Genomic DNA, 12,140 nt, shown 5'->3' with positions numbered 1-12,140 from the left:
GGTGGAGTTGCAGACACTGGATGGTAGGGCTACAATCCAGAATGAGCCAGATAGACTGGAAAAAAGATCCACAATTAAGCAGATTAAATTTAACAAGGACAAATGCAAAGTCCTGCACTTGAGACCGAATAATGGCATGAACAAATACAGTCTGGGAAATGATTGGTTAGGTTATGGTACTGCAGAGAAGGACCTGGAGTTACAGTAGACCACAAACTGAATATGAACCAACAGTATGACAAAAAAGCCAACAGCATACTAGGTTTATCAATAGGAGTATCACCTGCAAATCAAGCAAAGTGATTTTTCTGCTTTATTCAGCACTGGTGAAGTTCTACCTGGAGTACTATGCCCAGTTTTGGGTCTCACACTTCAAGAAGGATGTGAATAGTTTGGATAGAGCCCAGTGCAGAGGAGCAAAAGTGATTAGGGGCCTGGGAACCATGACTTGTGAGGAAATGCTGAAAGAACTACATTTATTTAGTCTGGAGAAGAGAAGACTGAGGGGAGAATTGATAACAGTCTTCAAATAGCTGAAGGGCAATTACAGAGACAATGACAATGGGCTTTTCTCTGTGACCCTAGCAGACAGGCCTATGAGCAGTGGTCCCAAGCTGCAATAGAGGAAATTTGGAGTGGAGATGAGAAGGAACTTTTTGGCTATGAGGGTGGTCAAACATTGGAACAGGCTAGCTAGAAAAATAGTGGAATCTTCATCCTTGGAAATTTTCAAGAGCAACTGGGACAGTGTAGTATGAGATGACCCTGTCTTGAACAGGAGACTGGACTAATTGACCTTGTGATGTCCCTTCCCGCCCTACTTTCCTATGATACTAGGAACCTATGGATGTTATGGTGATGCATTAGAAATTACATCTTAGTAATAAAGAATAATAAGCAATGTGTTCTGAGTGATTATTTGGTTTAGGTCAGTTCTTATTTAACTTGAACATGATCAGCCTTCCCTGTAATAATCACTCAGAACTTGTTTGTCAGCTTATTATTATAATGAAATGGAACATTATGAATAAAAATAAGGAACAATAAAAATTGTATCGGGATTCTAGTGATAAACCTCTTGAGCTCAGCTTTTGTGGTTTGCAGTGCCATATGAATTCCTTAATGGAATTCTAATTCAGTATTACCTAGACACTTACCTATCACTTTTATTACAGGAATCTCCTTTTGCAATATATATATAATTAACTGCATATAATTTAACCTGTTAACTGTTCCTAGCCCACTATTTACACCATTATCAAGACCTGAACCAATTTGTAGAGGGTACTAGCTTGATGAGAAGCAGCCAGCCAACCAGTAATTCATTTTTGTAGACATTTATTTGTCTTTTCATTCTTATTTTACTGAAGTAAATTGTGTTAAAGTAAATCAGGTATAATTCAAAGGAGATTTTGTTCATTCTTTTTATATTCAAAGAGCTTGTATTATAGGTAAGGCTACTAAACAGGGGCATTGTGGATTGGTTAATGGCATTTGGAAAAACCTTAACTTTTGCATCAGTTTCTAACCTTTTGCATTCAAAATATATAATTTATTGTAGCATTTTTGCAGTTATTTGCATCCAATATACTATTATTTTACCTGATGTACTTTGTTAGATGCATTATATTTTCCTGGGCAAATGTACGTTGCTTTAATGAAAAACAATTTAGATTTCTTTCAAAAAGCACATATCAGGCCAATCAACAACACTAGAAAAAAAACATTCATTCTCATAGGCCTCAACCTGGATTCCTTATTCAGTAAGATTATTAACCACAATGTCTTTTTCCCCCACAAAAAACAACTATACGTACTACAACATGAGCCTAAAATTACACATGGAAACAGTCCTATTGAAGTGAATGGAAAGACCCATGTGCCTAAATGTTGACTATATAAGTGAATAAGAATACACTAGCAACAATAGCACTCAAGCTCAGACTTACCTCAGGACGTAACAGGGGGGATCCCTCACAGTCAGTGATGATTGTTTTCCATGACTTTCTTATCTGTGTGTCCAAAGATAGCTGATGAGGCCTATCTGGGATTGACAAACTATTGCAGCTTGGACATGTGGGGGTTGGACTCGATCTATTGAGGTCCCTTCCGACCCTAGAATCTATGAATCTATGTGCTTCTGTTTGGGGTGGGTAACACTGGATTCTTGATCTGGTCCATGACACTGTTTTTGCCATTCCCGCTTTACCATCTCCTGTTGTTATGAGGTTTCAAAGTACTGAGATCCCTGCAGCAGACTCTTCCTCCATTTGGGGTGATCCTGAGCAATAGTCTTCCATAAGTTGACATTGATGTTGCATTTTTTTAAAGTTGGCCTTGAGGACATCCCTGAAACACTTTTTCTGCCCTCCTCTTGAGCTTAAGCCTTGGCTGAGCTAGAAGAATAAAACTTGCTTAGGAAGTCTGGAGTTGAACATCTGGAGGACATGGCCAGCCCAATGAATTTGATATTGGATGATCACAGGGAGGAAGGTATTGCCTGAAGAGAAAAAAAAAAAATCTTTGTTCCCCTCTCAAATAATATGTAACAGCAATAAGGATCACAATGAGGTTGATTCCCAGGAAAATGATGACCAAAGAGAAGAATGGGAAAAGTCTGCCATTAATTCCCAAGAGATGTTGCAGGTCTCCTCTCACCTATGTAATTAATCACCCTCAAGATGCAATGGGATTTGTGATAGTTCAGGTGTCGTGCTTTAATTTATGGAATATTCAACCAGGGGAGCACAAGGACATTTCTTTTGCAATTTAAAGCGGAATGCTTGGAAATATTTTTTGTGTTTCAATCTTACCCTCACAAGGTCTGAGTCTTGGAGTGGCTGAGCACATTTTAGTCCCACTGAAGTCACTAGGAATTGAGGATACTCAGTGCTCCTCAACGAAGCACCCACAGATGAGGTTATGACCCTTAGCCACTTCTCAGTTAGAAGCTTGCTATTTGGAGCATATAAAGCTGTAATCAGTAGAAGCTAGATGTTCATACTTCTCTCAGCAATGTACTTGGGACCCAAAATCCTGACATACAGTGGGGAAAAACTTCTTTAAGTTCTACCCTTGTTAGAGATGCTCAAACAGCCAGAGTTACTGAAGTACCCATATGGCCTCTGATTCTTCAAAAGGAGATCAATTATTTTAATTAAAAAACTAATCTAAAAACCCTTTCCAACCTGATAGTAACTCTTCCCTTTCCCAGAATGAGACACGGCTGCAGAATGATAGATTGTGTCTTGTTTTCACTCCATTATGTAAAGGGGTCCCTTATTTGGAAGACTTAAAAGTTCAGCTATCAGCACTGCCAGGGACAGTTGGAACCAACTTCCAAGAGAAGTGGTGCTGGCTCCTACCCTGGAGGACTTTAAAAGGAGGCTGGATGAACACCTTGCTGGGGTCGTTTGACCCCAGTGCTCTTTCCTGCCATGGCAGAGGGTTGGACTTGACAATCTGCTCAGGTCCCTTCTGACCCTACCAACTATGAAGCTACAGATATCTTTTGCTCATCGCCAAATCTAGCCAGTAAGTTTTCAAGATTTTAGTCTAATACAATGCATTTGCTCTCATGTTTATGTAATAAAATGACAGAGGAAAGCTGGCCTTTTTATCTGAAATTTGGGTCTCAGACCAACATAAAGGGTGCATTTACATGTGCAATTAAATTGAAGCAAAAAACTCTGGAGCAGTTTGAGCCAGAGTAAACTACTCCTGGGTGCAGCATCTACACATGCACCCAGGACAGCAGCAATCTGAGCTGGGGCAGAGCAGTTTACACCATGGCCACTCATACCCTGCTTGTGCTGGGCTGGCAGGGGCTACAGGGGGTCAGCCCCAGGCTCCAGGTGGAGGCGTTGTACAGCTGGCTGGGGCACAAGGGTGCTGAAAATAAGGACCCATGTGGCTAAGTGGCAGGCAGGAGTATTGCCCCCTGATGTCTGGGCTGACCAGGCACAATTTACACCCATGGTCAGTGTCTACACATGCATTTAATCACAGCTAATTACCCTGCTTTATGATAGTGCTGTCCCCGACAGTACTATCTTATGGCGGTATTAACTAGTTTACCGTGGCCTAATACCATTGCATGTGTAGATAGTGACACTTTACTCCACAGCTAATTAGTCTACTCCACAGTTAAGTACATCCAGAGCCATGGCCAGGGTTTTTTTGTGCCAGATTGGAAATGAATTGGCACGAGGTTACTGAATTATGATGGCCTAGAAGTAAAGCTGGCAGTCATCTTATTCTTAAAATACCAGAGAGAGGTAGTAAGTCATTCTAGGAAGATGCCTAAACAAGAAAAGAGAACACTCTTGCATTATTTTCCATCCTTTTTCCCCCTCTTTAACAGTAAAAAACAGAAAAAAGAAAAATGAGCCCTAGTTGCCTGGGCTACTTTGAAATCTGGAGCACCATGCCAAAGATAAGTTGATCAACACCAATGTTTATGAGTTATTAATATTTTTTAAAAGGAGACTCAGAGTAATGTGCCTTGTAAATGGTCATAAACTAGGAATTCAAATGAATGCTAAGGGTCTAGTTTGTGCTGCACGGAATCAACACATCAACCAATGATTAGACAGCCATAGCCATTGGAAAAGAGCATTTTTTCCCTACCAAAAATGTAGTTAATCAAATAAGTTGTTTGCAAATTGAGAGAGACTATTAAAGAACTGCTCATCAGAGCCCACACTGTAACATAGCTGTTGTAAAACAAGCATTTGAACACATTTTGATAAATGAAGTGGTAACTCAATGTGATTATTATTAACTATATGACTAAATAGGCTCTTTCTTCCGTCTGGCCTAACCTGGAAAAAACTGCCCATGCCCTTTTTTCAGTCAGATATAATATCTGTTTATAACAGAGACCTGCCAAGCCCACAGTGATTTTGCTGTAGGAAGATTATAACAGACTATTATCCACCAAGGCTTTGGAATTGTCTGAGACTACTGCATTTATAAGCCCAAGGTCCAGACAATAAACCAGCATTATAAAGAAAGCCCATTTGTATGTTATCAACAGAGCCCATTAGCGACTGACAATACAAGGCATTAATAGGTAAAATGAACTGGGTGCCAAATTATTCAAATCACTTTCCCATTATTTTTTCTGGGTTCAGTGCCATAGCAAGGGGAGAGGTGAGCAGGGTGACCGCCCTGGCCTCCAAAGCAAAGGGGCGCCAACAGGTGCTGCCCAGCCAGGGCAGTGCGTGGGATGGAGCTGCAAGCAGCTCATTTGCAGGGGCACGGGGATGGGGGAAGGGTGGATTGCACTGCTGTGTGCGCTCCCGGGCAAGCATGGTGGAGGGCATGTGCCCCCCAGATCTGGATGCGGGGAGAGGGCAGGCTGCCCCTGTGTGCTTTGTCCCAGCCAGCAAACTTTGTCGCTATGGCACTGTCTGGGTTCCAGCATCCAGTGCAACAATACTCCTTTGCAAACAAGGAAAACACCACTTAGCCCAAAATATGAGAGGAATAGCAACTACCTCTTTTCCCCAACTATTCTAAAATAAGAGCCATTGGGTGCCTGAACGATACCAATCTCCAAAGAGTCAGGACTTCAGTGTACATTGTCCCATCAGACACACCCTAACTACTTCCCTAGAAGCATCATGTTGAAAGAACCTTTTATTTACAATTCTAGTGAGAGGAAAGTCTTTGCAGTCTTCAGGTCCGACACACTGAATGCTAGTAGATGCTACAAGTAGCAGCTGAGAGTCAGCCTGGGCTTTATGGACCTAATGGTTTCATGGTGCCAGGGACACTGAGCTAGATCTGCAGCAGTTGCTGATTAACTTGTCAGTAAATTACAGACAAGGGCAAGAATAGGTATCTATTGTAAGCAAGTACAGCTATTACTTTTGTCATCTCCCTTGTTTCTATGAAGCCATGATTCACACAAATTGCTGTTACAGCTTTGATCTCTGAGCAGGCCATGTGTCTCCAGAACTGGGATAATTTCTTATACTTAGACTTCATCATACCAGACTTCATCAGTGGTTTTTAAAGAAACAAGGACAGGGCTATAAACTACTTGTGCCTGGCTAATGCCTTGCCAAATGTAATTTTCTTCAATTCCATACCTAAATATTTTAATAAACTTATTTTATGTTGGCAAATATACTGATTGCTAAAACATACTGTCGTGGAAACACACGCAGCATACTTTTGGGTCAGGTCAGCAGAAGCTTTTATTCAAAAGAAACTACAGCTGTAGGGGGGATTCCAAAGTGACATGGATTTCCCAAGCACTTGGAAGGGGTCCCCCCCCCCAAGAGCAAAATCAGGAGGCTTATATACTTTTTAACAGTTGCTTACAACTCACGTGATCATATAGTGAAATTAGCATGAAAAGCGGCTATAATATTACTTCATTATTTCTTTGCTGTAATCAGGATGGGAACTAATGGGGGAGGCGAGGTTAGTTCACAAACCTCCTTCTTGCACCTGGAAATCAGATTTGTACATACTTTTTTGCTATCTTCAAGGCCGCGGTGAGCGAAGCAGTTGCAGAGGAGTTACAAAGAACAAACACTTTCTCTTATCTGTTCTACTACACAGAGCCAGCAATTCTCCACAAAGCGGTTATGTCATCTTATAACTAAAATAATCAAAGTTTAAGGCATATATTTTTTCTGATTCCACAATACCATAGGATGTAAGGAGGGAAATCATTTGCTGAATGGATAGTTTGGAGGGTGTCTATTTTTATGCTCTTTATTTCTATGTATTTAATCAGATTTTTATAATTTTTCCCCATTAGCTGCCTTTAAATTCCATTTAACAGATCCATGTATCAAGGAGCGCCTAAGAAGAAAATGGACTGTATCTACTTTTAGTATCCCGCTGTGTTCAAGTTAATTTCATAACCAGAGAAATAATTTATCTTACATCTGCATCATAGCTTCAGTTTAATTAGCTTAATTTTGCTTGTCTGCATCTTGTAGGAATCATCCCACCATAACCTTATTTAAGCCCCCTTAAATAATTTGATATAAGTTGCTGACTCCTCTATTTTCCTCTTACTTTTCCTCCCACACTAGAGCTTTCTAGGGTAAGTTCCACATTATGCCATATAGCAGGTGTTGTGTAGATGCATGCTAATGTTTGAGTAATGTTTTTAAGAAAACTTCTTTTATTCTAACATACATGTCAAGATGTCCTTGCAGAAGCTTCCCATGTCGTAATACTACAGAATTCTTCCATTCTTGATTTTACTGAGTTATAAAATTGAGCTGTCTTACCGATCTACTTTGCTACCAAAAGGGAACAATATGGATTAGGTTCACTGCTGATGGGAAATTCTGATAGGTGTCATTTTCATTTCAAAATTACTATTTCTTTCAAAGGTACATCCAGAAGCAAATACTGACAGAAGATAGACATCTGTCAGAATTTGCTTTCTGCTGTACTGAGGGTGAAGGTAAAAAAACCCCCAGTGTCTTTCCTTTTCCTCATCCTTCTTCATACTTGACGTGATCAACAAGAAAAAGATTAGAGGCTGGTGTAAGGAGCTTCAGGGAACTCAGGCAATTTTAGATATTAACTACTAACCTAAAAACTTCATCAAAAGTAGAAACTTGGTCATAGTACTTGCACAGACATGCAAGGAGAAAATTAGGAAGGCCCAGGCATGATTTGAGATGCAACTGCCAAGGGACATAAAAGACAATAAAAAGGGATTCTATAAGTATGCCAAGAGAAAAGGAAGACCAAAGAATCCGTAGCTTCCTTACAAAATGCAGAAGGCAATCTAGTTATGGATGTTGAAAAGAACCTGAAGTATTCAACATCTTCTTTCACTTCAGTCTTCACAAACAGAGGCAGCTACCAGACGATGAGAGCTGTTGTTAGCAAAAATAGGAAAGGAGGCAAAAGCTCAGAGTAGTGGAAGGACAGGTTAGTGATTACTGAAAGAAGTTAGATGCTTACAAGTTGGCAGGGCCAGATGGGATGCACTCTAGTTATCGAAGGAATTGGCTGAGGCAATTTCAAAGCCATTGGCAATCCTCTCTGAAAACTTCTGGAGATGAAGTGAGGTCCCAGATGATTGGGAAAGAGCAAATATTTTGCCTGTAACAGGAGTCCCTAGCCCCTGTTACTTTAAGAAAGGAATGTTAATTTTAAGAAAGGAGCAGACAGTTGACAGAGGGCCAGCAAAGGAAAACTGGTGAAATGCTGTGGGCCATTTACCTAGATCAAGCTGGTAAATGAGACAGGCTAGGTTACAAGGGCTGGGCTCCAGGCAATGGATTAAATAGGGTCTGCACCAGTGGATATTTCAGCAAGGAGTGCCAGGTGAGATCAGAATGGTACTCTTATGAGACCAGGTGAGAGATGGAATTAGTAGCTGCTAGGTGGCACCACCTCTGACTTCAAAGAGAAGGAGGAGGATTCAGGGAATTACAGAGGAGTCAGTCTGACCTCTGCACCTGGAAAGATCATGGGGCAGGTCCTCAAGGAATCGACTGTGAAGCACCTAGAGAAAAGCAAGGTGATCAGGAACAACCAGCATGGATTCAGCAAAAAGAAGACATGCCTGGTTTAACAAGAGCTGACAGAAGCAAGCAAATGCCATAAGCAAGATCTCCTATTTCAACCAGTATGACTAAAAGGTTGACACGATCAAGCTTCCTGGGAGACCATGTGTAGAATGCATGAGCCAAATTTGTCAGTTTTGAAAAAAAAAAATAGTGGGGAAGGACAAAAATGAACCACCAAACTCTGGATTTTTGCCTGCAGGACATTGCACTGTTCTTAAGAAAGAAGAGGAGCTGCAGTAGAACGGCTTTTTGTTCCTCTGCACAGCAGGGGTATATGTCAGCTAATCTTGGAATATGTAAATATGAAGATTCTTTCACAGGCACAAAAATACAATAGATCTACTAAAGTGACATTTCTGTTATGTAGTTTCTGGGCAGAGATACAGGGGATGGCCATACCAAAAATAGCAATCATCATGAAAAGGCAGGGAAGGGATTAGATTTTCAAATACGGTGTACAACTGTGATGACAAAGCACATAAGAGCTCACAGATCTGTATTAACCTCTGACCTGCCTAATCTGAGACTTCAAATAAAAAGCACCCCCCCAAAAAACCAAACAAACAAACAAAAAACCCATCATTGCTACCACCCTTGGCAGGTACTGTGGACCATTCCATAGTGCTTGGAACTGGAGACTTTTCAGCCTAAATTTGGACGGTTGTAGGGGACTAGTCATAGAAGAATCATGGGAATATCATAGCTGGCACTTTTTTTTGGTAATAATTTAACTGACTAAATCTAACCTGTCTCCAATTATAGATATCTCCATGAATTAAATGCAATTCGAGCATCACAGCACCTACAATTTAAGTGGATAGCCCCAAAAGCGTGATTTAGAGAAAAAGGGTTAGCTCCCAAATTAAAGAGAGTTCGGCACCTCTTCCTAGACCCTGAGTTGGGGACTTCTGCCCCTCATTGCAGCTTAAGTACCTGACCCAGGGCTGCATACAAGTCTCTGTTTGCAACCCAGAGCTTGGAGTCCTCCTCAGCTGGTAGGGACCCTTCTAATGGAGCAAGTCTCACTATTATAGTAAATTAGGTGCTGCCACCCACCTTTTGCCCAACAATATAGGGCAAAGGTGTCAAACACACAGCCCACAGGGCTTTATGCTATGTCTGCCAGCAGCCAAGGAGTTAATGGCACCACCAATGAAGGACCATTGCTGCAACTACTAAACTAGTTTTTCACAGCCAGCACCCAAGCGGTGAATGTCACTGCCGAATTTAGTGGTTTCAGTCACTTCTGGTGACTAGAATCTGCACTGGTCATCCCCCGACTGCTCACCTTGTTGGCACTGTAGCTTCAGTAGCCATGTTGACAGGGTTTCAGTGCCATCCAGCAGCCAGGGTGAGAAGACCTGTGGGCTGGATCCAGAGGTAGGTCATACAGCCCATGAGAAGCCATGCAGTCTGCATCTAGTCCACCAACTCATTTGAATTGGATATCCTGGGCTACTAGTTAAACCACCTCTCCAGGAAGTGAGAGACTCTGGGCTCTATGCTACTTTCAGCCTGATGGGATTCAAAACCAGAAAAGTTACTTACCCGGTCAGATCCTGACTAGGCTAGGCTAGGCTAGGCTAGGCTGGGGTAGTATCCTTTATTTCAAGGTTTATGGGACCAGGGAGGGAGTAGCAAAAAGAAGCCTGCCTGTGTAACCAAGTAGTTAGGGCACTCATCTGAATGAAAGGAGTCCTGGGCTCTGGTTGCTGTTCTCAGTGTTATTTCTGGTTTTCACTAAATGACCATCTAATAGATAATGCATAAATGGTCCTGGGAGCTGGGCCTAGAACTCAGAGCCAAACCTTTGCAGCCAAGTGCCCTGACAGCCATGTTACAGACTGGGGCTTCCTCTTTCCCACTTCCCTGATGGTTGCAAGGCTTCATGGCTGTATAGCAGCCCAGCTTCAATAAGATGGATGCAGGATATTCTCATCCTAACTCTTCTACAGCCTAGTGAATAGGACACTCCCTTCAGAAATGGGGGATTGCGGGCTGCCTCCTTCCCGCGGAGAAGGGCTTAGCACCCATGTCTTCCACTTCCTGGATGAGTGCACTAGCCACTAGGCTATTATGGAAACAGTGGGCCCATCTACATGAGACGCTACTGCACAGTAGCACTAAGATACTACACAGCAGTTTTTGGCTACTACACAGCAGCATTGGTGGGCACTAACTGTGCAGCAATGATACTGCACAGTAGGAACGAGTTACTGTGCAGTAGTGTCTGAAAACACTGTATGGCGATGGTACTGCGCAGTAATGCTGATTACTATGCAGTCATTTAGTACCTGCTCGTGCAAATACTAAATGACTGTGCAGTAGCAACTGCACAGTCCGGTGCTCATGTAGATGTGGTCAGTGATTCTTAAAACACAGGTGTTTCCTCCTCAGCCTATATGTTGGAGTGAAAGGGAGAGTGGCTGGTAAGCTTTAAATCATGTTGGTGGCATGTACTATATGCACACTGATCATACCTGCCCTATTATGCTCCTCTGGTGACTGAGGTGGAATGTAGGTTCTACTTCACCTCCATTCTGGATCCCAAAAAATTATAGGCAGGAGTCAGATGCCTATCTGCTCACACTGGAGTATTTCTAAGCATGTATAGGAGCCTAAGTTTAGCTCCCACTAAGGAACTGAGCAAGCCAAAATGTCGGCTCCAAATTAATCTAGGCACCTATGGGGCTTTGTGGAGTAGGGGTACTCTGGATAGCCTATTGGTACATAGGCATCTAATGTCTGTCCAAGTCTCCAGTTTTCCAGTCTAGGTATTATCCTAAATGTCTATTTTAGCCTGGAAGGAACTTCATGAATTAAAGTTCCTTAAGATATGGTCCTCTGTCACTGTAGACTTGTCAAGAAGACCCTGTTCTTTGTTAATCTCCCAGGCAGCTATCAAAGTTTTCAGTAAAATGTGTTCATCTCTTTCCCATCACACCCACTCACTTATCCCGTCTGCTGAATGACTCTCAGAAACTCCAAATGTCAGTTGTGGATAGTGAACATGCATGCATGCGTACACTCTCTCACTGCCATACTAACATCCACTCTTATCAATGGAAATGTTTTGCTCCCATTTTCTAAAAGCCATCCCAGTCTCTCTGAAGTCAATATCAGACTTACCCACTGACTTCAGGGAAACAGTACTTAGCCCTAGAAATATAAAGTGTTCTATGGAAGGAATGAGTAATACTAGACAATAAGCTGCTGTAAAAGAGAACATTTAATTGAGCATGAAATGTATTTAGGCATAGACCATTCTCTCATTCAAGAAGGATCATACATCACTCTTCAGCCAACTGAAACTCAGTTCACTCTTTGATTTTGATTTCTGTCACCACAGTCCTGCTTCTCAGTGGGTGAGTCTACATGCACATTAACACTTTTTAGTTAATGCACATTAAATCTAGTACCTAAGGGCATTTATACACATACTTTTCTGTCTCATGATGTGCCAGAGATCCACTGCTTCAGAGCAGACTCGACTAATTGAGTCTGTTCCACACATGAGCTGAGGGGAACTGTGCTATGCCAGAGTCCTATCTGGGGCTCACATGCAGTGTGTGCAGTATGCAG

This window comes from Alligator sinensis, unplaced genomic scaffold (genome assembly GCF_000455745.1).
Source record: "Alligator sinensis unplaced genomic scaffold, ASM45574v1 scaffold126_1, whole genome shotgun sequence".
In the NCBI taxonomy this organism is placed as follows: Eukaryota; Metazoa; Chordata; order Crocodylia; family Alligatoridae; genus Alligator; species Alligator sinensis.
This window is presented reverse-complemented; position numbering follows the sequence as displayed.